Source organism: Aquarana catesbeiana, linkage group LG12 (genome assembly GCF_042186555.1).
Source record: "Aquarana catesbeiana isolate 2022-GZ linkage group LG12, ASM4218655v1, whole genome shotgun sequence".
NCBI classification, from domain to species: domain Eukaryota; kingdom Metazoa; phylum Chordata; class Amphibia; order Anura; family Ranidae; genus Aquarana; species Aquarana catesbeiana.
In genome coordinates, this window is record NC_133335.1 from 163,381,433 (window position 1) to 163,407,941 (window position 26,509).

At 44.2% G+C, this 26,509-nt stretch overlaps 1 protein-coding gene across 1 annotated transcript in view; it reads right to left on the reverse strand.

Moving 5' to 3' along the window:
• Window positions 1–6,341, reverse strand: part of EVPL (envoplakin) — a 143,746-nt gene extending 137,405 nt beyond the window's left edge. The window contains exon 1 of the mRNA XM_073606134.1: window positions 6,267–6,341. The gene's annotated coding sequence lies outside the window, so the exon portion shown is untranslated. The remainder of the gene's footprint in view (window positions 1–6,266) is intronic.
• Between the last annotated feature and the right edge of the window lie 20,168 nt (window positions 6,342–26,509).

Below are 26,509 nucleotides of genomic sequence, written 5' to 3' on the forward strand. Positions count from 1 at the left end.
GTTTTAGTTAAAAAAAAAATAATTTTAGTGGGCCTTAAAATTGTTTAATCTAGATTTTAAATTGTTTAATAGATAGAGGCGAATTTAGGTATGGATAGAGTATTTAAGTGTTAAAACCTACTTGTCAGATTTTTACAACTATCTGTGCTCCGCACTTTCTGTTAATCCTGGGGATCACTGTCATCAGGACAGGACATAATGAGTAAACCAAAATTTTACAGTTGTCTCTGGCTAAAGTAGTGAGGGAAACATTTTTCAACAGGGACACCTATTCTGGTGACAACTGTGCAAGAGGGCATTTCCCCTCACTTCCTGTTGTGTTTCTAGGACAGGATCATTTTCCAAGCCAGACACAGGTAGCAGAAAAAAACTGATAGACCTCTACAGATGCATATATTTGTCTTCCTTTTGCTTCTTCACTTCTCCGTTCAGCCACTGGGAGTGAAAGGAAAGTGTCAGGGAAATGGCAGTGGAAGAACTGGCAATCGTGGCAGTACCAGAGATGGGCACCATAGGCGCATTCCTGCATGCATTGGTGGAAGAATGGAGAATCAACACACACAGGTGCGCGGTGTCGCAAATCGGCACGTGTGCATTACCTGACAGATTGAACTTCTTGCTGGCCTATAAAAGCCTGCTGCTGTTTCCTCCAAATTGCTAGATTGCCATCAGCTTCCCTGTGCTCCTGAACTGTGTGTCTATTCCTTGGATTTCCCATTGTGACCCAGCTTGTTCCAGACCTGTTTAACCTCTTCTCATGGCATCTCCCTTGGCTTGTTCTACTGACCCTCCTCCTGCTTGATCACCTGTGTATGACCACGGCTTGCCTCACGGACTTTGTTACTGTATACGGTTTGATCACCTGTGTATGACCCCAGTTTGCCTTAAGGACTTTGTTACTACTTACTGGCTTGATCACCTGTGCATGTCCCCAGCTTGCCTTACAGACTTTGCTATCTCTTACCTGCTTGCCCACCTGTGTATGACCCTTGGCCTGGCTTCTTCTTCTGTATCCAGAGTGCACGGATTGCCCAAAGCACAGCTGGGGTTCCTAAGAGACATTTCCCTTGCTACCTTCTCTGCAATTCTCCGCAGTCTCCAGGTGATTATCAGTTCTGCTCATCCAGATCCTGCCGGCAACCTGGCCCAACCCCCCGTCTCTTGATCGATCGCCTGCTCGATCGCCCAACCGTTGCCCGGCAGCCCCGCACTTACCCCATCCAGGTCTCTGCTTCGGCAGCTTCCCCCCTGCATCTCCTCCTGAGTTTGGGTGGTTGCTTCTACTCCCGGCCAATCGGCTCTTAGGACTCCCAGCCAATCGGGTCTTAGGACTTCCGGCTAATTGGGTCTTAGGACTCCCGGCTAATCGGGTCTTAGGACTCCCGGCTAATCGGGTCTTAGGACTCCCGGCTAATCGGGTCTTAGGACTCCCGGCTAATCGGGTCTTAGGACTCCCGGCTAATCAGGTCTCAGGGCCCGCTTCCTGATTGGCTGGGATGAGAAGCTAGAAGACATTAGTGAAGATTAATTTGCTAATGTCACACAAGTAGGTGGGCTCAGGGAGCACTGCGCCCCGAGCCCATCCTTTTTGAAGCCAATTAGAGCCTCAGGCTCTAATCATGTGCTTATAAAAAAAAACCCTCATGCGCCCTGCATGGAGATTAGGGGCCAGGGGCATGGATTAGGGGGGTGGACCTTATGAGCGGCCGCCACTGTGTACAGCCATGGTGCAGAACTACTAAGCAGTAAGCAGTGCATAGATACTATGAGTAACAAACAAATATGGCTGCCTTGATATTTCTTTATATTGACAGACTCTACACAGCCTAACCCTTTTAGACCATTTACCATCACCATAACATTATTTACATTAAAGGAAAACTCCATTTTCATTAAAAAAATGATCTAGAATATAAATTGCTACACCAGACATTTTGTAGTTTAACGTTATTAAAATTATCTTTCTATTTCAATCTGCAGTCGCTGCAATTTTTTAAAATTGACAACATTTTTGATGAAATCTCGCAAACTGGAGGCATTCTGTACACCTGTAATTGGCTTGCTGATTTTTTTCAAAATTTCAAGTTCAAGTGAATTTTAGGCATCCCCTGGCATTAAGGGGTTTTATTTTGTTGTTCCCCCTAATATCTGTCCTTTTCTAAAAGGATGCAGACACTGCGGTTTTGCTTATCAGAATACTGAGATTTGTTCAGTTTGTTAAAATGAACCAGACCCTCCTTTTCAGGAATCTCTCTGGAAAGAATAGAAAGAACCCTTTCACACTGGGACGCTTTTCAGGCATTTTAGCACTAAAAATAGAGCCTGTAAAGCACCTGAAAAGCACCTCTAAAGCCACCCCAGTGTGAAAGCCTCAGTTCTTTCACACTGGGGCAGTGCGCTTGCGGGACGGGGAAAAAGTCCTGCAAGCAGCATCTTTGGAGCGGTGTGGGAGCGGTGTATACACCACTTCCATAATGCCCTGCCCATTGAAATGAATGGGCAGCGCTGCAGAAGCACCTGCAAAGCGCTTCAGCAGCGCCGCAACATGGGTGCTATTAACCTTTTCTTCGGCTGCTAGTGGGGGTTAAAAGCGGTAAAGCGCCGCCCGATTGTGAAAAGGGTCAAAATGCAACAAAGTTTCCCTAAAATCCATACAATAAAAAATTCACCCAGAGGGGATTATTTTTTCTTTATATATACTCTGAGCTCAGCACATTTACACACATGCATACATAATCTGATGTAATTCATGGGGCCAGTAACCAAGACTGCACCAAAAAAGCATCCTAAGAGTGTATCTAACCCCCCCAAAAATGTAATACATTGCAGTTTACCAATCCCCATATTAGGTGGCTGCATTCCCTTTTCAGTCTTTTTTTCTTTAAGCAGGCAATACATGGTTCGCAATTCGACTGGTTCAGCAAGGACCAGCCGAATTTTGATCCATGTATAGGCTAGCTGGTTGTACGCAAGAGGATCTATCAATCGACCTGTGTACAATAAGCCTGTTGTGTTTTTTCCCGAACAATCAGTGCCGCCGTCTACAACCAGCAACACTGATCATTGCATTTTGCCACCCAAGTGCTTTTTGTGAAGAACTTCAGAAATAGATACCCACCTCCCTGTTGGCAATAGAGAGGAGGTTAACAGGTATTTTCTGTATTTGCTAAGGCAGAAAAACAAAATCAGCCACCACATCTAAGGACTGGTAAACTACAATATATTTAAATGTTGTTCTTGGATTTAGATATACTTTAACTTTTGCTGTGGTCTGGTGTGGTCTGCATTTTGAAGATATGGGTTCCGTTTACATTTACATAAAATACCTTTGCAAAAATATACACAGTGCATTAAGCACATGGGCATGGATGTAGTCCATTGACCAAGTGGTCATAGAAATGATATGGGCATAGACATTGTACATTGACAATGCCGCCATAGAAGTGATATTGGCATAGACATAGTACAATAATTCAAGTGGTCATAGAAGTGACATGAGCTTAGATGTAGTATGTTGACCAAGTGACCATAGAAGTATTACAATGGTCATAGAAGTGATTTGGGCGTAGATGGAGTACATTGACCAAGTGGTCATAGAAGTGAGGCTGGAAGCTTGAAACAATTGCTCCACAATTGGTCAGTATAGAAAAGTTGTGGCATTTCAGGGGGAAAATCTTTTTGCAGCTCATATGTGCTAATTTAGTTATCTGGGATTAATTATGGAAGAGTAGAGGACCAACAGCTCCCTTGGCTTAGGATACATAATAGAATATGGTATTGATAAATTGCTCACCATCTCATAAAACTGCAACTGTGTGAACTAATTGGCAAGCAGTTAAAGACCACTGTTCAGCAATCAATCACAGGCTCTTTTATGGTTGTACTACTACAAATTGTCTGTGTAGTTTAGGCCTGGAGAAAGAGATAGACCAAGCCTTACGCTGGCTCTGCACCTATAGAAGTTTGCTCAAATATTCGTGTGAGAAAGAATGAAAATTGCTTGTCAGACCATTCAGTGGTGTCTTTTCCTTCAAGTACCATGTCATCAGGGCCGGACTTTCCATAGGGCTTGACTGGGCTCAAGTCCATGGGCCCGCCCAATAGGCGGCCCCGCGGGCCCCGCCTGTTTCTCTTTTAAATACCATGTGCCGGTGTCCGTATCTTCTGTACACTAGGCATCCGTGCTATAGCCGAAAGACAGCTACAGTGCGGACGCCAATTGCCGGGAGGGCGTCCCTGGACGTCCTCCTGTTTACTTCCCCAATGCACGCTGCCGCGGGCGCGCATAGGGGGAGTTCTGTGTTGGCCGTGTCCCTTGGACACAGCCAATCACAGATCGTGCTAAATAGCCAATCACAGCGGCCATTTAGCACTCGATCAGTGCCACGCATTAGTGTCATCTGTCATCAGTGTCACGTATTAGTGTCATCTGTCATCAGTGTCACGTATTAGTGCCATCTGTCATCAGTGCCACGTATTAGTGCCACATGTCAGTGCCACATATTAGTGCCATCTGTCATCAGTGTCACGTGTCATCAGTGCCACGTATTAGTGCCATCTGTCATCAGTGTCACGTGTCATCAGTGCCACGTATCAGTGCCATCTGACATCAGTGCCACCTGTCAGTTACATAAATTATGTCATTTTGTTTAGTTGTTTGTTCAGAATCGTGATCTCTAGTTTATCCTGAATTGTGTAGCTCTAATACATAGCTTGTGTATGTATCATTTTGTTCTATGTAAAGTAATGTATAGAAGGTAGGGCCCGAAAGTGACTCAAGCCCAGGGGCCCCCACCACCCTAAGTCCTGCCCTGCATGTCATTTTCTTGATTTAAAGAAAATGAATGTTCTACTTCTGGATTAACTTTAGAAATGTGTTTGTTCCAATTAGATTAAACAAAACATTTTCATCCTTGTCCTTTGATTTATTTGCTTGCTCTAGTAGAAAATAACTGTTGAGTTATACCCGTTAACAGATAATCAACTGAATGTTCTCAAAAAAACATCTTTTGAATGAATTTTACTTTAAAGTGGTTGTAAAGGCAGAAGGTTTGTTATCTATAGACATTCAATGCCTAAAGATAAAAAACCTTCTGTGTGCAGCAGCCCCCCTCACACTTACATAGTTACATATTAGGTGAGGTTGAAAAAAGACACAAGTCCATCAAGTCCAACCTAATGTGTATGATTAAATGTCAGTATTACATTGTATATCACTGTAGGTTGTGGCCGTCCAGGTGATTATCTAAAAGTTTTTTGAAACTATCGATGCTCCCCGCTGAAACCACTGCCTGTGGAAGGGAATTCCACATCCTTGGATACTGCCTCCGACGATCTGTGCATGCACTGCGTTGACGTCACGCCAGCTGATCAACATATCAGCTGGAGTGACGTTGCGTACTGCGCATGCGCAGACCCATCGGAGGCATTTTTCGACAGGGGACATTTCTCGATAGAACAGGGGCACTCAACAGGAGGGAGGGGCCAGGATCACAGAAGAGAGACCCGAGACATGGAGGATCTGGGCTGCTCTGTGCAAATCCACTGCAACAGAGCAGGTAAGTATAACATGTTTGTTATTTTTATAGGAAAAAAAGCAAGACTTTACTATCACTTTAAGTTCAGATTTAGACAGTGAGATGGTGGTGAGAAGATCTAGACTGGTGCATAAGGTTAGGCACAGCAGTGGGACGAGGTTCTTTAGTACCCAAGATAAAAAGGCCAGAATGTAAAGCCCCCTCCCCCACCCCACCACATTAGCTGTGAACTACCTAATTGGCATAGGTGGAAGGTTCTTTCTTTTTGGAGCCAGCTACTGCTGAAGCCCCCAAGGTGGTCTGCTCTTCTGCCAACCTCTGGGTGTAGCCCTGTACACGCATAACCATACTAGCAAATCCTATAGGTTTATGTTCTGTCCTGTACAGCACTGTCCTGATCTCTAGGAAAATGCAGCCTGCCAGTTTGATTTTTTTCAAACTGTGCAACCAATTCCTTAACTGACAAAATCAGCTCTACTAATTCCCCATATCCAGCTGTCCTGATCTCTAGAAAACTCTAGCCTGGCAGTTTGATTCTTTCAAACTGTGAAACCAGTTCCTTAACTGACAACACACTTTTTCATATCACTGGCAGTTGTCAGCTGTGAGATTAACAGATATGTAATCTCAATGCAGCAAGTACACACACATACACACAGCAGCACCCACCACTGACATGAAAGAATTTCAGAGCCTTTGAGAGAGACAGCAATGCTTTCACCATGTTACCTGATCCTGGGTGTGTAGCTCAGATACTGCCCTGTACGCTTTCTCACTCTCCGCCTTCTTCCTCCAGGCCCTGGAAAAAAAAACATGCAGGTAACTCACAATTTAGAAAGAATCTTTGGTATGCCTTCAGCGTACCGAGAATGGGAGGGGCAGGCCATAGGTGTGGAGGCTCAGGTGAGGGAGAAGTTCAGAACACAAGTAGGCAGGTTACTAGTAGGAGACAGGAAGGCAGTAGCTGGATGTGATTGTGTATTGGCAGGGAGGAAGTGCTGCCTGGAACCTCGTCTCCCAATATACCATAATACATTGCTCCCAACTGTCCCTGATTTCGAGGGACTGTCCCTGATTTGGAGCAATGTCCCTCTGTCCCTCTTTCCCCATCATTTGTCCATCATTTTGGTCTGATCTATATAGTTGTATATAAAATGCACTTTTTATCTTTCAAAAAGTGTTTCCTAGTGCTAAACCTTATATCCAATTCCTAAATTGCTGTATTTGTAAATTTTAAAAGGCAATAAAATGGAATAGTAGTGGTAAAAAAAAAGCTCTTGTGGATTTAATTAACCTTTTTTTTGGTTAATTCTCCTTTAAGGGGGTGTAGCAGGGGGTGTGTCCTATGCCTTTATACATTTGCTAGTAGTTGTCCCTCATTCCCAGTTGCGGCTGGTGAAGTTTTAGGATGGGGGGCGCCAGACCCCACCCTTCCTTTTTGACCCCTCCCACTTGGTGAAAATGGGTGTGGTTTCAGCGGAAATGTGGGCGTGGCTCTAAGGTGGTGTGGTTAGCGTTTGAGATGAACGAGGGATGGCGGGAGAGAGGAATGGAGGGACAACAGGCCCAGATCCTACACAACAATAGAAATGTGTGTATTCTAGAAAGTTTAACAATCAGCAGATAAAGATACTCCAAACCCCTGGTGTTAGCACTTCAATCATCCCGGCACCATGTTTGTTATGGTGTCAGATTGATTGAGGCGCATTATTTCTATTATTACATTGTAATATAAAATGAAATCATTCAACTCACCATAATGCAGAATCAGTGGGAGCACTGAGCGTGTCACTAGCCACATCGCCTGCCACAAGATGCCATCAGGTGTCCCCAGCAGAGTCCCTCCTTACATGCAGCCTGTGTCCCATCAAATGCAGCCTGTGTCCCATCAAATGCAGCCTATGTCACATAAAATGCAATGCAGCCTGTGTCACATAAAATGCAGCTTGTGTCCCATCAAATCCAGCCTGTGTCACATAAAATGCAGCCTGTGTCCCATCAAATGCAGCCTGTGTCCCATTAAATGCAGCCCGTGTCCCATTAAATGCAGCCTGTGTCCCATTAAATGCAGCCCGTGTCCCATCAAATGCAGCCTGTGTCACATTAAATGCAGCCTGTGTCACATTAAATGCAGCCTGTGTCCCATGAAGTGCAGCCTGTGTCCCATTAAGTGCAGCCTGTGTCCCATTAAGTGCAGCCTGTGTCCCATTAAATGCAGCCTGTGTCACATAAAATGCAGCCTGTGTCCAATTAAATGCAGCCTGTGTCACATCAAATGCAGCCTGTGTCCCATTAAATGCAGCCTGTGCCCCATTAAATGCAGCCTGTGTCACATCAAATGCAGCCTGTGTCACATCAAATGCAGCCTGTGTCCCATTAAATGCAGCTTGTGTCCCATTAAATGCAGCCTGTGTCACATCAAACGCAGCCTGTGTCACATCAAATGCAGCCTGTGTCACATTAAATGCAGCCTGTGTCCCATGAAGTGCATCCTGTGTCCAATTAAATGCAGCCTGTGTCACATCAAATGCAGCCTGTGTCCCATTAAATGCAGCTTGTGTCCCATTAAATGCAGCCTGTGTCACATCAAATGCAGCCTGTGTCTCATTAAATGCAGCCTGTGTCACATCAAATGCAGCCTGTGTCAGATCAAATGCAGCCTGTGTCACATTAAATGCAGCCTGTGTCCCATGAAGTGCAGCCTGTGTCCCATAAAGTGCAGCCTGTGTCCCATTAAATGCAGCCTGTGTCCCATTAAATGCAGCCTGTGTCCCACGAAGTGCATCCTGTTCCCCATTAAATGCAGCCTGTGTCCCATGAAGTGCAGCCTGTGTCCCATGAAGTGCAGCCTGTGTCCCATTAAATGCAGCCTGTGTCCCATGAAGTGCAGCCTGTGTCCCATGAAATGCAGCCTGTGTCCCATGAAATGCAGCCTGTGTTCCATGAAGTGCAGCCTGTGTCCCATGAAGTGCAGCCTGTGTCCCATTAAATGCAGCCTGTGTCCCATCAACCCCCCCCCCCTTCTCCGCGGGAGCACAGCTGTACTTACCTTGCTGTGTTGCCCTCTCCTGCAGGTGTCTCCTTCCACTGGCAGCGGCGATGGAGGAGTCCGCTCCTCATACTTCCGGTTTTCTCTCTCTCGGGCGCAATGGGAGAGAGAAAACAGGAAGTGACATCTAACTCAGATGTCAATCAAACCGCTCAGCCGTAGTAATAGATACTGCGATCGCTGGGTGGAAGCTACTCGGAAAGCACCGCAAGGCGGGACAAAGGCCTGCAAATGAAGCGCCGCGTCTGCAATCTCGTGATTGCATAGATGTGGTGCTTCCCATAAGTGCACTGTGTCTGGCGTCCGAACACAGTGCACTTAAGGACCTTTTTTTGTATTTTTTTTTTTTTTAAGGGCCAGTTTTAAAAACTTTTTTTTTTTGTGACTGTGTTTCAAAATGTTGGGAGGTATGCATAATATACACTGATATGATTGGTTACTGACCTGAAGATCGCTAGTTCATATGCCTTGTGTTTCATACAGAAATGTTCACCTGTCCTAGTCAGGGTTTAGGTGATTTAATTTTTAATACATCCGGGTACAATTGCATCTGTATTTAGCCTTACAATCTTAGACCCCATTCACACCTAAGCATTTTGTAGCTCGAAGCTCAAAAACAATCATCATTAGTGTAGTAGTGCTTCAAGCTAGAAAAAGTAGATGAGCTTGTTTTGAGCTGAAAATGTCAAACTTTTTTGGGCCCAAAAGACTTCAATATGAAAGCCTGAAAAATGCATGAAAACAGAAGAAAACATCAATTTTTACAGATTTGTAACTAGCCATTGGCTGAAAATAATAAAGCCTGCAAAAATGCTTGCGCAAATACTGAAAAAAGTGTGAATGCAGCCTCATAGTGATCCTGAAAGTGTTACAATCTATTTGTGAAAACTCCATTTTGTAGGCAGCCTACAAGGGATTAATATGTCTGCCTGTGTAAGCACTTGTTTCCCCTGACTGTGCTCATTTCCTCATGTTAGCTGAGCCAGCCAGATGCCAAATGTCACAATGTTTGTAGGTTTCCTGTGTCCTCAGGTTGACCTGGGAAATAGGGATAACCAGGCTGTAAGGGTTCAATGCTTCTCCCACCATTTTCACCTGGGGTGCTGCCCGTCCCCTACAGGTCAACCAACATAAACAGGGCTTCCTCCAAGCCCCGTGGGTTCTGCCTAGTGAAAGACTGCCAAAAATGTAGCTGGATACTCTGCTGGAGTGATCACCCCCTTTGGGGGGGGGGGGGGGGTGATAGAAGCCTAAACGGGGTTCCTGGTGAAGGTCTGGTGCTTGGAGACCCCCATAGAAGTATAGCTGCTAATCATGGACTTACTGCCTTTGTGGATTACTGCCAATTATGGACTCTAATGGACTTGTAGTGCCTCCTGTGGATTATTGCCTTAATAGACTTTTGCCTTAAAAAATGTTTGCTTCATAGACTTGCCTCCTGCAGGTATGTGTGCACACTTTATGGTTGTTAGAAAAGCCCTGTACAGGAACTGTGTTGAAACTGCTTTTTGAGAACTGTACTGTTACCAGCAAACTACCTCAGTAAAGCATCTTGTTTATTTACTTTCTTTGCCTGGTCTGAAGTCTATGCATACACAGTGTATCAATAGATCAGGGCTTGCAACACAACATGGGGATTGAGCTACAGGAAGATGCAATACTTGGGTCTAACACACAGAGCACTGTCCATTGGATGTTAATGTATGGTTGCTAAAGACTACAGTGTTTGTGTCACATGCAAGGCAGCCAAACAGCCAAGTGACTGGCAGGGGTGACGGTTCCTCTGATAGTGGAGGGGGTAAAATGCTTAGCACCTTCACTTGTGGCCGGTTCCTTACTCTTTGGACCAGACCAATGGCACAGAGTGCCTCAGGACCCAGCTTGGAGTCACGGAAGAGAGTATGTAGACAGGCCCAGGACAAGAGAGCAAATACAGATGTTGGAGAAGGAGAAAAAGTGTTTCCTGTATCCCATAGCAATCATGGAATGGTTCACTGGGAGAGAAGTGACATCCATTGCTGGGTTGGTGGAGCATGGTACAAGCTCAGCAGTACTGGCCTCAAAATGCTGTACACTTGGGAAGTGGTGTCCTCTATGCATAAGAGTATCTGAAGTATCTCAACACGACAAAAACAAAATATCCTCCAATTCACTTTCAAATCTTCAATCTGCTCGAAAACGCAAGAGACTAACTATAAAATAATTACTAGGTGGTACAACACTCCGGCAAAGCTACAAAAGATATTTCCCGGGGTCACGAACCAGTGCTGGAGATGTCAGAGAGAATGTGGAACGATTCTCCACATCTTCTGGTCTTGCCCTCTGTTGGTGGGGTTTTGGAAAACCATCCAGCAGACGTTGCAGAAGTTCACTGAATACCCAATTCAGGCAGACCCAGCTCTATTTCTGTTACACGCGTCTGACAAATCCCAGAAAGCATACAAACGATCACTAATACCTCATTTGCTTGACGCAGCGAAAGCCTGCAACCCCTTGTACTGGAAATCCACACAACCCCCTCCTATTAGTTTATGGGTTAGGAAGGTAGAAGAAATCAAAACAATGGAGGACCTAATCCTCTCAGCCCGCCACCAGAATGAACGCTTTACCAAGAAATGGTCCATTTGGAATGTTTTCTTCTTTTCAGACGAAGGTCAGACACTTTTGGGGAGGAATGCGATTGAATGATTAATATAGTTCTACCTTGCTATACAGGTATATTATCCTAATGAGGTTGATTGGCTTTGCCACCCTGTTCTTCAACTCGCGAAGGGGCGCGCGTGCTGCCTCGGTGTGCCATGGTGGTCCCACACCCTCCCTTCCCTATGCTCTTATTCCCCCTTCCCCCTCGTCCCCCCTTCACGCTGTCCCCCTTCCTTTTTCTCCCTTCCTCTCTCCACTTCCTTCTCTCTGTTTTTACTAGGACTACAGTGGTTGTAGGGGGTAATTATTGATGCCCCGTGACCTATATAGTCCTACTCTTTTATTAAACTGGAAAATTAGGAGCAAGACTAGCGGAATCTCTTGGCTGTTCTAGCGCAGCCTAGAAGTGGGTTGCCTTCCTGTTCCAACTGAGATCAGGGCCAGGCACAGTCCTAATGTCAAGATAGTGGTATTCTATTTACTGTTGGGTTGAACATGACACGGGACTTCGTTCATACCAGTGTATGTTATCTTGTGCATATATGATCTCGAGATGTTATATTTCGCTTGTCTTGTATCCTTTCTTTAAATAAAGAATTTGAAAAAAAAAAAAAAAGAGTATCTGAAGTGTACAAGTGCTATCAATGTAACACAGCACAGAGAGCAAGGAGTTAATAGTGTAATTGCAGCTCACTTCTAAATCCGGGAGACCTATCTTAATGTTGACTATTATATGACCGCAGCTCCCAGCCTGAAGTTCAGGCATTAGCGAGTGCAGTTCCACTTGTCCCCCACATGGTCAGCTAAGGCCTGCCCACAATTTCAAGTAGGTATACAATGCAATAGACATGTGCAATTTGTTTAGTTCCAAATCTGTTTTTTTAACGAATTCCGACAATTTCGTTAATTCGTAAATATCCAAATTAATGAAAACCCGTTTTATGCATTTTTATCAATATTCGTAAATTTGAATATTCGAAAATTCGTAAATTCATAAATTCGAAAATACAAAATCCAAAAACCTGAAAATTCGAAAATCTGAAATAATAGCTAACTAACTTAACTATTATCAACTATTAAATTATAGGTATTGGAATTTCCTTTCAAATTAGGCTGTTAGTGAACATAACAAATACAAATTTATCCAAAGTTACGAATTATCCGAAATAACGAATGGAACGTAAGAAATTCATAATAATAAACAACAATAATAATAATATTTTTTAAATTTTTATTACTATTATTATTTATTATTACATCGTTCCCTTTCATTTCTTTAGATGCAGCATTGGTTATTTCGGATAATTTGGAACTTCGGATAAATTCGTATTCGTTCACTAACAGACAAATTTGAAAGGAAATTCCAATACCTATAATTTAATAGTTATTATTAGTTATTTATTCTTTCAAATTTTTGGATTTTCGAATTTACGAAAACCCCCAAAAAATATGAATGAAACGAAAACGAACATATTTCGTCTACAATGCAAGGTTTTGGTAAAGTGTGACTGGATAGAAGTTTTTAGATTGTATATTCAGTTGTAAAATTTGTGCCCAGATAAAGGTGGACCTATGCTTCGTCCAGTTCTACTCCACCCCCCTCCAGGGATTAAGCCCACCTTCTCTTTACTCCTTTGTCACCCAAATAGAAGAAGTCCTCTGTAAGCTCCAAGTTTATAAAGTCAGAGCTTACACAGGGCTAAGGGTTGTCTCTCTGCCCCAGTGTGATAGCACTCAGACCTGCTGATTGGAGGCTCAGGTACTACATGCTGCATTAGGGGAACGTGGGGAAGGGAGAAAATCACTATCCACCCCCACCCCCTTACCCAGAAGTATTAGGTATTTTCCTATGTTCCTGGAGATGGATGGAATATCAGGGGAGCATGGAGATTGTTTGTATATGTAGCTGCATAGTGGGCAATAAAGGGGACCTGTTGCCTGCCCTTTGATATCAGACTGTTTATGGATCCACTTCTCACTAAAACTGGAACAGGGAGGGTAACTCTGAACCAAGGTCCACATTTAGTCAGAGACAGAGAAGGCACCACACCTAGACATTCCTAGGCTGTATTTAAAAGCAACTAAAGGTTGATGCCTGAACTGTTTATTCTGACACTGGCCTGAAGGGCTGCCCTGCCTTGTAAATTTCACCTCAGCCTACATAAATTTGTCAGTTGGACTGATCATCATATCAAGTAACAATAGAGCCAAAATAAAAGGACTATTCTACCCCTTATTCTAGGTTAGTGTCATCAACTGATGTTTGATGTTAGCTGTAAGCAAAAAACACATACGGGAAAGATAAAAACACTTAACTTTAGGAGAGCAAATTTTCTCCAAGTCTGGGAGGGAATATTGGCATTGATGAACACAGAACAGGAATGGGAATTCTTTAAAAAAACTGTTTGTGAACTCACTGCAAAGTATATTCCCATGGGCAATAAGTTTAAAACCTAAAAATAAAACCTATGTGGCTCACGGCCAAAGTTAAAAAAGCTATAAACTTTAACAAAAGAGGTTTTAAAAAATATAAAAATGAAGGAACACTATTATCGTTTAAATGTTACAAAGAATATAACAGAATATGTAAAAAGGAAATCAAGGATGCAAATATTCAAAACGAACGACAGATTGCAAAAGATAGTAGGACAATTCCCAAAAAATTCTTCAAATATATTAATAGTAAAAATATCAGGTCTGGGCATGTAGGTCCTTTATAAAATAATCTAGTGTGGGTGACTGGGGACAAAGAGAAGGCAAATTTCTTAAATATTTTCTTCAGTTCTGTGTATGCAAAGGAGCATGGGGGAGCTCAAGTCCATAATGGGAATGGTATTGACACAGCCCCAAATGATCCACAATGGCAAAAGTGATATGGTCCAGAAATATTTAGACAGAATAAAGATGGATAAAGCACCTGGACCAGATGGCATCAATTTTTTAGGGACTCATTAATAAAGGAATGAAGGAAATAGTACCACTGGATTGGCGTAAGGCCAATGTGGTGCCTATATTTAGAAAGGAAACAAAGTCTTTACCAAGTAACTATAGACCTGTTAGTTTAACCTCTCTAGTTGGGAAGATACTGGAGAGTTTAATAAAAGACCACATAGATGAGTTCTTGCTGGAAAAAATATTTTAAGCAACAGACAGCATAGATTCATGAAAGACAGAAGTCAAACAAACCTGATTTTGTTTTATAAGGAGGTAAGTAAAACCTTGGGCAGAGGGGTGGCTGTGGATGTGGTATACTTGGATTTTGCAAAAATGTTCAAAAACAGTTCCCCATACACGGCTAATGTGTAAGGTAAAGTCTACAGGCTTGGAAATATCAGTTTGTAAATGTATAGAAAACTGCTAAAAGACAGAATTCAGAGAGTAGTGGTTAATGATTCATACTCTGAATGGTCTAAGGTTATTAGTGGTGTACCCCGAGGTTCAGTGTTGGGACCCTTACTTTTTAATATCTTTATAAATGATATAGAGTCTGGGATTAAAAGTATAATTTCAGTCTTTGCAGATGACACCATACTATGCAGTGGAATAACGTCCTTACAGGATGTCTCCAATTTGCACTGTCTAATTGAGTGACTATGTGGCAGATGAGGTTTAATGTAGATAAATGTAAAGTTATGCACTTGGGGGCTAAGAATATGCATGCATCATACATACTATGGGGAGTACAACTGGGGGGATCCATAGTGGAGAAGGATCTGGGGGTTTTGGTAGATTATAAGCTTAATAATATTATGCCAAGCTGCAGTTTCCAAAGTGAGCAAAGTTCTTTTTGTATTAAGAGAGGTATGGACTCCAGAGAGAGAGATATCATTTTTCCCCTGTACAAATCATTAGTATGACCTCATCTGGAATGTGCAGTTTAGTTTTGGGCACCAGTTCACAAAAAGGATATCAGGGAACTGGAGAAAGTGCAGAGAAGGGCAACCAAACTGATAAGAGGCATGGAGGAGCTCAGCTATGAGGAAAAATTAGAGGAAATGAATTTATTCTCTCTTGAGAAGAGGAGATTGAGGGGGGATATGATCAACATATACAAATATATAAGGGGTCCATATAGTAAACTTGGTGTTGAGTTATTCACTTTACAGTCAACACAGAGGAAACGGGAGCACTCTTTACGCCTAGAGGAAAAGAGATTTAATCTCCAAATACGGAAAGGTTTCTTCACAGTAAGAGCTGTGAAAATGTGGAATAGACTCCCACCAGAAGTGATTCTGGCCAGCTCAGTAGATTGCTTTAAGAAAGGTATGGTTTCTTTCCTAAATATACATAATATAATTGGGTACTAACATTTATAAGTAAGGTTGATTTAGGGAAAATCCGATCAGGAAGGAATTTTTCCCCTGCTGTAGCAAATTGGATCATATTTTGCTGGAGTTTTCGCTTATACTGTGGGTATAGGATTGCGTATATGGGATCATATGATATTATTCTTTATTTATTTATTTATTGTTATGGTTGAACTAGATGGTCTGTGTCTTTTTTCAACCTGACCAACTATGTAACTGAACAAATGTGGGCTGGTGTGCTTTTTATTCCCTGATATTCTGTTACTACAGTCATGTCTTTAGTGGGTTCATTTTGTCTGTGCCAAAAAACAGAGCCCAAGTATACCCAAATGGATAATCTACAATACCATTTTTTTCAGGTAGGTGAAATCTGAGATCTCTGGACTCAAAGAAACCCTGGTGTCTTCAGCAACTTTTTAGTTTATAATATAGGAAATGAAGTGCCACATCAGTTAACTGCATTTTTTTTTTTTTTTTTTTAGAGAAAGCACTTAGGATTGTTAATGTTAAAGCCGATCTCTGATGGTGACTGCTGAGGTGCAACCCAGTGGTAATGCTAAAATACTTGTCTTTATTATGTGTATTCTTACACAGAGGAATGCTTGGTGACAAACAGTTGTGGAATCTCTACTATGCACAGACTGGAATGTGTGTTCAAATCTCACACCTACCAACCACCCATCACATACCACTCACATATGCTTTATAGAATAAAAGAAAAAAGCTGAGAAATGGCTTTCACCTTGAACATAAGAACCCTCCAACAGATGTGTTGGGGGAACCAACATTTCAGCCAGTGGCGGTGCGTCCATTAGGGGCGCTCGGGTGCCGTCCCCTCTCTCTCCAGCCACCCCCTCTGTGTACTATGGATAGATTCATGCATTACATGAATCTATCCACGACCACTGTAGCCACCCCCATACAGGCATCCGACCCCTTTTCAGGTGCCTGAATTACAGCGGCGGGGGGTGTTTTTGAAGCACTTGATTAGAGCCATAGGCTCTAATAGGCTTCAAAAAAGGTGCACTGCAAGTGCAAACCATTGCGCTCACAATGCACCCAGGTGTGTTAGTAAAAAAAATATTCATTTGCTTTGCTATCACACAAAACCACCTCTCAGCCAATCAGGAGGCAAATCTGTACGGGGAAGCCCAAACACGATCGGATTGTCCGCCGGATTTGGTCCGTCGGCGTCCGTCGGACTTTTGTAGCCGAAAAGTCCGACCATGTGTACGCCCCATTAGTTTTTAGATTTGGAACTTGCATCAAATCTTTACGTCGTAACTCCGCCAGACCCAGAAATCCGCTCGTCTGTATGCTAGTCCGACGGACAAAAACTAGGACAGCTATTGGCTACTGGCTATCAACTTCCTTATTTTTGTCCGGTGTACGTCATCATGTATGAATCCGTCAGACTTTGGTGTGATCGTGTGTAGGCAAGTCCGGTCGTTAGAAAGTCAGTTTAAAGTCCGCCAAAAGTCCGTCGAAAGTCTGTCAAAAGTCTGTTGGACAGGCTGCCGGACTTTTGTAGCCAAAAAGTCTGACATAGTTACATAGTTACATAGTAGGTGAGGTTGAAAAAAGACACAAGTCCATCAAGTCCAACCTATGTGTGTGATTATGTGTCAGTATTGCATTGTATATCCCTGTATGTTGTGGTCATTCAGGTGCTTATCTAATAGTTTCTTGAAGCTATCAATGCTCCCCGCTGAGACCACCGCCTGTGGAAGGGAATTCCACATCCTTGCCGCTCTTACAGTAAAGAACCCTCTACGTAGTTTAAGATTAAACCTCTTTTCTTCTAATTTTAATGAGTGGCCACGAGTCTTGGTAAACTCTCTTCTGCGAAAAAGTTTTATCCCTATTGAGGGGTCACCAGTCCGGTATTTGTAAATTGAAATCATATCCCCTCTCAAGCGTCTCCTCTCCAGAGAGAATAAGTTCAGTGCTCGCAACCTTTCCTCATAACTAAGATCCTCCAGACCCTTTATTAGCTTTGTTGCCCTTCTTTGAACTCGCTCCATTTCAAAGTACATCCTTCCTGAGGACTGGTGCCCAGAACTGGACAGCATACTCTAGGTGCGGCCGGACCAGAGTCTTGTAGAGCGGGAGAATTATCGTTTTATCTCTGGAGTTGATCCCCCTTTTAATGCATGCCAATATTCTGTTTGCTTTGTTAGCAGCAGCTTGGCATTGCCTGCCATTGCTGAGCCTATCATCCACTAGGACCCCCAGGTCCTTTTCCATCCTAGATTCCCCCAGAGGTTCTCCCCCCAGCGTATAGAATGCATTCATATTTTTGCCACCCAAATGCATTATTTTACATTTTTCTACATTGAACCTCATTTGCCATGTAGTCGCCCACCCCATTAATTTGTTCAGGTCTTTTTGCAAGGTTTCCACGTCCTGCGGAGAAGTTATTGCCCTGCTTAGCTTAGTATCGTCTGCAAATACAGAGATTGAACTGTTTATCCCATCCTCCAGATCGTTTATGAACAAATTAAATAGGATTGGTCCCAGCACAGAACCCTGGGGCACCCCACTACCCACCCCTGACCATTCTGAGTACTCCCCATTTATCACCACCCTCTGAACTCGCCCTTGTAGCCAGTTTTCAATCCATGTACTCACCCTATGGTCCATGCCAACAGACCTTATTTTGTACAGTAAACGTTTATGGGGAACTGTGTCAAATGCTTTTGCAAAATCCAGATACACCACGTCTACAGGCCTTCCTTTATCTAGATGGCAACTCACCTCCTCATAGAAGGTTAATAGATTGGTTTGGCAAGAACGATTCTTCATGAATCCATGCTGATTACTGCTAATGATATCGTACGTATTACTAAAATCCTGTATATAGTCCCTTATCATCCCCTCCAAGAGTTTACATACTATCGATGTTAGGCTAACTGGTCTGTAATTCCCAGGGATGTATTTTGGGCCCTTTTTAAATATAGGTGCTACATTGGCTTTTCTCCAATCAGCTGGTACCATTCCAGTCAGTAGACTATCTGTAAAAATTAGGAACAACGGTCTGGCAATCACTTGACTGAGTTCCCTAAGTACCCTCGGATGCAAGCCATCTGGTCCCGGTGATTTATTAATGTTAAGTTTCTCAAGTCTAATTTTAATTCCGTCCTCTGTTAACCATGTAGGTGCTTCCTGTGTTGTGTCATGAGGATAAACACTGCAGTTTTGGTTACTGAAGCCCCCCGATTCACTCGTGAAGACTGAGGAGAAGAATAAATTCAATACCTTCGCCATCTCCCCATCCTTTGTAACCAGATGTCCTTCCTCATTCTTTATGGGGCCAATATGGTCTGTCCTCCCTTTTTTACTGTTTACATACTTAAAGAATTTCTTGGGATTTTTTTTGCTCTCCTCCGCTATGTGTCTTTCATGTTCTATCTTAGCTGTCCTAATTGCACGCTTACATTTCTTATTGCATTCTTTATAAAGTCTGAATGCTGAGGATGATCCCTCAACCTTGTATTTTTTGAAGGCCTTCTCCTTTGCTTTTATATGCATTTTTACATTGGAGTTAAGCCATCCAGGATGTTTGTTCGCTCTTTTAAATTTATTACCCAATGGGATACATTGGCTAATGCCCTTATTTAATATGCTCTTAAAGCAAACCCATCTCTCCTCCGTATTCTTTGTTTCTAATATTTTATCCCAGTTTATGCCTTTTAGCAAGGTTTGTAGTTTAGGGAAGTTGGCTCTTTTGAAATTCAGTGTCTTTGTATTCCCTTTATGTTTCCTATTTGTGTGATTTATACTGAAACTAATTGACCTGTGATCACTGTTACCTAAATTGCCCCGCATTTCCACATCCGTGATCAGGTCTGTATTGTTGGTAATCAGTAGATCCAGTAATGTTTTATTTCTAGTTGGTGCGTCTACCATCTGACCCATAAAATTGTCCTGCAAGACATTAAGGAACTGGCGAGCCTTAAATGAATGTGCGGTTCCCTCCGCCCAGTCTATGTCTGGATAATTAAAATCCCCCATTATGATAACACTTCCCATTCTTGCTGCTAATCCAATTTGTGATAGGAGATCCGTCTCCACTTCCTCCCTCAGGTTTGGGGGCCTATAGCATACTCCCAGTATTATTTTCCCCTTAGCTTTATCCCTTTGGAGCTCTACCCATAAGGATTCCACCTCCTCTCTAGCTCCCTCAGTGATGTCATCTCTCACATTCACTTGTACATTATTCTTGATATATATTCATACCCCTCCCCCTTTTTTACCCTCTCTATCCTTGCGGTATAGGGTATACCCTTGAATGTTTGCCAGCCAATCATGAGAGCTGTTGAACCAGGTCTCTGAAATTCCCACAAAATCCAAATCCTCCTCGTACAACAGTATCTCTAGTTCACCCATCTTGTCCGCCATGCTCCTGGCATTGGTGAACATGCCACATAGTTTAGACCGGTCGCATATTGTCCTCGTATTGGGTGTTTCGAGATTGCAACTAGGACTTGCTACTATACTCACCTTGTGTTTTTGTGCTTTGGTTAACCTACCACTAATGCCCCCAATACTAGCCTCTGGAATATCTTCCGCGCTGGCTATCTCTGCCTCTGGACCCTCCCCCCCATCGCCTAGTTTAAAAACCCCTCTAACTTTTTGGCCATCTTCCTTCCCAGCAGATCTGCACCCTCCTCATTTAGGTGCAGTCCGTCCCTTCTATAGTACCGGTTACCAACTGAGAAGTCGGCCCAGTCCTCCAGGAACCCAAACCCCTCCTTACTACACCAGCTCTTCAGCCACTTGTTTACTTCCCTAATCTCCCTCTTCCTTTCTGGTGTGGCTCGATGTACCGGTAGTATTCCTGAGAATACTACCTTGGAGGTCCTTTTCCTCAATTTAGCTCCTAAGTCCCTAAAATCGTTCTTTAGGACACTCCATCTGCCTCTGACTTTGTCATTGGTGCCAACGTGCACCATGACAGCCGGGTCTTCCCCAGCCCCTCCCAGTAATCTGTCCACAAGATCCGTGATGTGCCGAACCCGAGCGCCCGGTAGACAACATACTGTTCGGCGCTTCAGGTCTTGGTTACAGATTGCCCTCTCTGTCCTTCTAAGAATTGAGTCCCCTACCACCAGAATCTGTCTTTCCTTTCCCTTTGCTGCCCCCCCACTCTCACTGGAGGAGTTCTTCCCCCGGCAGCTAGGAGAGTCCCTCATCTCCAGCAGTGCTGGTCCCTGACTGGTTTCACCAATGACACTCAAAGTAGCGTACTTATTGGGATGCTCCAGTCCTGGATCGGCCTCCCTGGCTTTTCCCCCTCTACCCCTCCTGACTGTCACCCATCTACTCTTTGCTAGTGCCAGCACCTCTTTGTCTCCACCCGCCTCTGTGCTGGCCCCTGCCGGCACCTGCCGTGTACGTTCCTGGCTCTCATTTAGTATGGAGGGACTTCTCAGTGCTGACAGTTGCTTCCCCAGATTCAGAACCTGGGCTTCCAGGGAAACAATGTGCTTACATTTTGCACAGCAGTATTCGCCCTCGATCTGACTGTGTGTACACCCCATAAGGGCGCGTACACACGGGCTGACTTTTCGACTGGACTGGTCCGATGGACTTTCCTGCGGACTTTCAACGGACTTTTGACTGACTTTTTAACGAACGGACTTGCCTACACACGATCACACCAAAGTACGACTGATTCGTACACGATGACGTACCCTGGACTAAAATAAGGAATTTGATAGCCAGTAGCCAATAGCTGCCCTAGCGTCGGTTTTTGTCCATCGGACTAGCATACAGACCAGCGGATTTCTGGGTCCGGCGGAGTTACAACGTAAAGATTTGAAGCATGTTCCAAATCTAAAGTCCATCAGATTTTCGACTGGAAAAGTTCGCTGAAGGTCCGATAAAGCCCACATACGATCGGATTGTCCACTCTACTCGGTCCGTCGGACCAGTCCGGTCGAAAAGTCCGCTCGTGTGTACACTGCATAAGTGAGTATGTAAAAAGGAGGGATTTGGGTTTCTAGAGCACTGGGCTGACTTTTCATTGGGGTGCAATCTATATGCTAAAGATGGTTCGCACCTAAATGGAAGGGGGGCTGCTGTGCTGGGGGAGAGGTTCATAGGAAGCCTGGAGGAGTATTTAAAATAGGATTGAGGGAAGAGTGTGAATTAGATAATGGGGTAGACTGGTCAGACAGGGGTCAGTCTCTATTGGTGGGTGGAATGGTGAAAGATGGGGGGAGGGCTATGGCAGTTGATATGAAAGTTCCCATGTTACAAACAACCATTGGAAATTGTACTATTTGTACTAAAATAAAAAATATGCAAAATACGTGTGCAAAATGTGACAATGAAATAAAGTGATTGTTCACCAATACCAGAAGTCTGACAAGCACAATAGGTGAGTGGAAAGCTTTGGTGCATGAAGAGAAATATAATTTAATTGGTATTGCATACTTGCCAATAGTCCCGAATTTCCCAGGACATGCACGAATTCGGGAGCCTCGTCCCGATTTTTTTATTTCCCGGGATTTGTCCCGAATTTCCTTGCTTTTCCCAAGATCGTACATTTTTTTGGGCATTATTGAGTTAATTAGTACTATCACCGCAGCTTCGGTATCCTCCCCCCTGGCTCATTTTGTCCTCCTTGTCCTCTATTGGACAAGGAGGACACCTGCTCCTTCTGCCTGCCTTGATTTGCCAAGTATGGCAAGCAGGGGCGTGGCTACTTCGCAGTCGGAGCACATGGATGGATGGGGGAGGAGGTGTGCACCGCTGCTGACTGCTGCTGTGTCAGTGCCAGGAGGACTCTCACTTGGAGGAGGAAGAAGTTTGCCTCCTCCTGTTTACACAGCACCAAGGTGGAGAACGTGAAAATCCGGGGGAGCCCGAAGGCCGGGACCACCAGGGAACAGTCGGCGCCACGTGGGGGGAGCTAGTGTGTCATTCGGTAAGTCAAAGTGCTCCCAGCTTCTGTTTGAGGGGGAAAAAAAAAATTCTCCTTCCCCTCCGCTGCAATGTCTGATGTAAGGGGGGGACTCCGCTGCAATGTCTGATGTAAGGGGGGGACTCCGCTGCAATGTCTGATGTAAGGGGGGGACTCCGCTGCAATGTCTGATGTAAGGGGGGGACTCCGCTGCAATGTCTGATGTAAGGGGGGACTCCGCTGCAATGTCTGATGTAAGGAGGGGACTCCGCTGCAATGTCTGATGTAAGGGGGGGACTCCGCTGCAATGTCTGATGTAACGGGGGAACTCCGCTGCAATGTCTGATGTAAGGGGGGACTCCGCTGCAATGTCTGATGTAAGGGGGGACTCCGCTGCAATGTCTGATGTAAGGGGGGGACTCCGCTGCAATGTCTGATGTAAGGGGGGACTCCGCTGCAATGTCTGATGTAAGGGGGGGACTCCGCTGCAATGTCTGATGTAAGGGGGGGACTCCGCTGCAATGTCTGATGTAAGGGGGGACTCCGCAGCAATGTCTGATGTAAGGGGGGGACTCCGCTGCAATGTCTGATGTAAGGGGGGGACTCCGCTGCAATGTCTGATGTAAGGGGGGGACTCCGCTGCAATGTCTGATGTAAGGGGGGGACTCCGCTGCAATGTCTGATGTAAGGGGGACTCCGCTGCAATGTCTGATGTAAGGGGGGGACTCCGCTGCAATGTCTGATGTAAGGGGGGGACTCCGCTGCAATGTCTGATGTAAGGGGGGGACTCCGCTGCAATGTCTGATGTAAGGGGGGCTTTGCTGGCAATGTCTGATGTAAGGGGGACTCTGCTGGCAATGTCTGATGTAAGGGGGACTCTGCTGGCAATGTCTGATGTAAGGGGGGGACTCTGCTGGCAATGTCTGATGTAAGGGGGGGGACTCTGCTGGCAATGCCTGATGTAAGGGAGGACTCTGCTGGCAATGTCTGATGTAAGGGGGGACTCCCCTGGGGACACCTGATGGCATCTGGTAGCAGGTGACACGCTCAGGGTTCCCACTGATTTCTGCATTATGGTGAGTTAAATAATTTCATTTTATATTACAATGTAATAATAGAAATAATGCACTTCAATCATCCTGACACCATAACAACCATGGTGGCGGGATGATTAAAGTGATAACACCAGGTGCTTGGAGTATCTTTATCTGCTGATTGTTAAACTTTCTAGAATACACATATTTTTATTGTGTAGGATCTGGGGCTGCTGTCCCGTCATTTCCCTCTCCCCCTTTCCCTCTCCATCCCTCATTCATCTCAGACTCTAACCACACCCTCTTGAGCCACGCCCACTTAAGCCACGCCCACTATTTCGCCTAAACCACGCCCATTTTTGCCGCACTTTACTTTTTCCTAAACCACGCCTACAAATGAATGCCCCGCCCCCTAATTATTGTACGCCTCCGCCTACAGCCAAAAAAGTGTCCCAGATTTTTTTTTTGCAATGTTGGCAACTATGCTATTGTTGAATCTTGGCTTCATTCTTCATATGATTGGGCTATTAATATTCCTGGCTATGGTCTCTTTTGGAAAGTCAGGGTAAACGGAGGGGTGGTGGTGTCTGTCTCTATGTGAGAAGTGATCTCAAAGTGAGTGTGAATGAGGACCTAGTTGATAAAGAGTGTGATGAGTCTGAAGCATTATGATTGGAACTGCACATGGGTGTGCATACTATAGACCCCCCAGTGTTAATGAGGAGGAGGAGACTCAGATCCTCCAAATAGAAAGGACTGCAAAGGCTGGGACAGTGATAATAATTGGGGATTTTAACTACTCGGAAATTAACTGGAGTAATGGCACTGCAGGAACAGTTAAAGGGCAAAAATGTACACTGGGTACGGAAAGTATTCAGACCCCTTAAATTTTTCACTCTTTGTTTTATTGCAGCCATTTGCTAAAATCATTTAAGTTAATTTTTTCCTCATTAATGTACACACAGCACCCCATATTGACAGAAAAACACAGAATTGTTGACATTTTTGCAGATTTCTTAAAAAAGAAAAACTGAAATATCACATGGTCCTAAGTATTCAGACCCTTTGCTGTGACACTCATATATTTAACTCATGTGCTGTCCATTTCTTCTGATCATCCTTGAGATGGTTCTACACCTTCATTTGAGTCCAGATGTGTTTGATTATACTGATTGGACTTGATTAGGAAAGCCACACACCTGTCTATATAAGACCTTACAGCTCACAGTGCATGTCAGAGCAAATGAGAATCATGAGGTCAAAGGATCTGTTTGAAGAGCTCAGAGACAGAGTTGTGGCAAGGCACAGATCTGGCCACGGTTACAAAAAAATTTCTGTTGCACTTAACCTCCCTGGCGTTATGATTATTTCGGATTTTAGGTGCTGAAAGCGGTACAATTATTTTGCATGGAAATTTGGCGTTTTATATTGTAGGCCTGTAATTCTTAACAATAACACACTTAAATCTGTCCAAACCAGAGTCTAGTAGATATCCCGGGCATGATAAAGTTTGAAACACAAAAACATAAATTATAATATAATAAATAAAAATAAATAATTAAAAAAAAAAAAAAAAAATAATAAAATAAATTTCCCCACGATTCACTATCGCTCAATTCTGCAAGTGTTCTAATTTACTATCGCTGTTTTCTAGCTGGTCTAAAGCCACTTTTGACGTAAAGGGACACTTTTTGGTTGCTATGGACAATCTCCAGTTTCCAGGCAGAAAGAACAGTATATATAATATAAAACTGCATGCAGGGCATAGGACAAAGCACTGGGGACAAAAGGGATGTGAAATGATTTCATACAGTACTGTAATCTGTAAGATTACAGTACTGTATGTGTTATGATTTTTACAATTTTTTGAATTTGCCGCCAGGCTCCGCCCCCGTGCGTCGCGACGCTCGCAGGGAACGGAGCCTGGCAAGGAGAGGCTTCGGAGGAGACAGAGCCCACGGACACTGCGGGGGACATTGCAGGATCCTGGGGACAAGGTAAGTAACGCCGCACCAGGATCCTGCAATGCGATCCCGAGTGTGGCTCGGGGTTACCGCTAATGGCACTGAATTTTAACCCCGAGCCACACTCGGGAATACCGCCAGGGAGGTTAAGGTTCCTAAGAGCACAGTGGCCTCCATAATCCTTAAATGGAAGACGTTTTGGACGAGCAGAACCCTTCCTAGAGCTGGCCGATTGGCCAAACTGAGTTATCGGGGGAGAAGGGCCTTGGTGAGAGAGGTAAAGAAGAACCCAAAGATCACTGTGGCTGAGCTCCAGAGATGCAGTCGGGAGATGGGAGAAAGTTGTAGAAAGTCAACCATCACTGTAGCCCTCCACCGGTTGGGGCTTTATGGCAGAGTGGCCCGACGGAAGCCTCTCCTCAGTGCAAGACACATGAAAGCCCGCATGGAGTTTGCTAAAAAACACCTGAAAGACTCCAAGATGGTGAGAAAAAAAGATTCCCATGCTCTGATGAGACCAAGATAGAACTTTTTGGCCTTAATTCTAAGCGGTATGTGTGGAGAAAACCAGGCACTGCTCATCACCTGTCCAATACAGTCCCAACAGTGAAGCATGGTGGTGGCAGCATCATGCTGTGGGGGTGTTTTTCAGCTGCAGGGACAGGACGACTGGTTGCAATTGAGGGAAAGATGAACGCGGCTAAGTACAGGGATATCCTGGACGAAAACCTTCTCCAGAGTGCTCAGGACCTCAGACTGGGCCGAAGGTTTACCTTCCAACAAGACAATGACCCTAAGCACACAGCTAAAATAACAAAGGAGTGGCTTCACAACAACTCCGTGACTGTTCTTGAATGGCCCAGCCAGAGCCCTGACTTAAACCCAATTGAGCATCTCTGGAGAGACCTAAAAATGGCTGTCCACCAACGTTTACCATCCAACTTGACAGAACTGGAGAGGATCTGCAAGGAGGAATGGCAAAGGATCCCCAAATCCAGGTGTGAAAAACTTGTTGCATCTTTCCCAAAAAGACCGATGGCTGTATTAGATCAAAAGGGTGCTTCT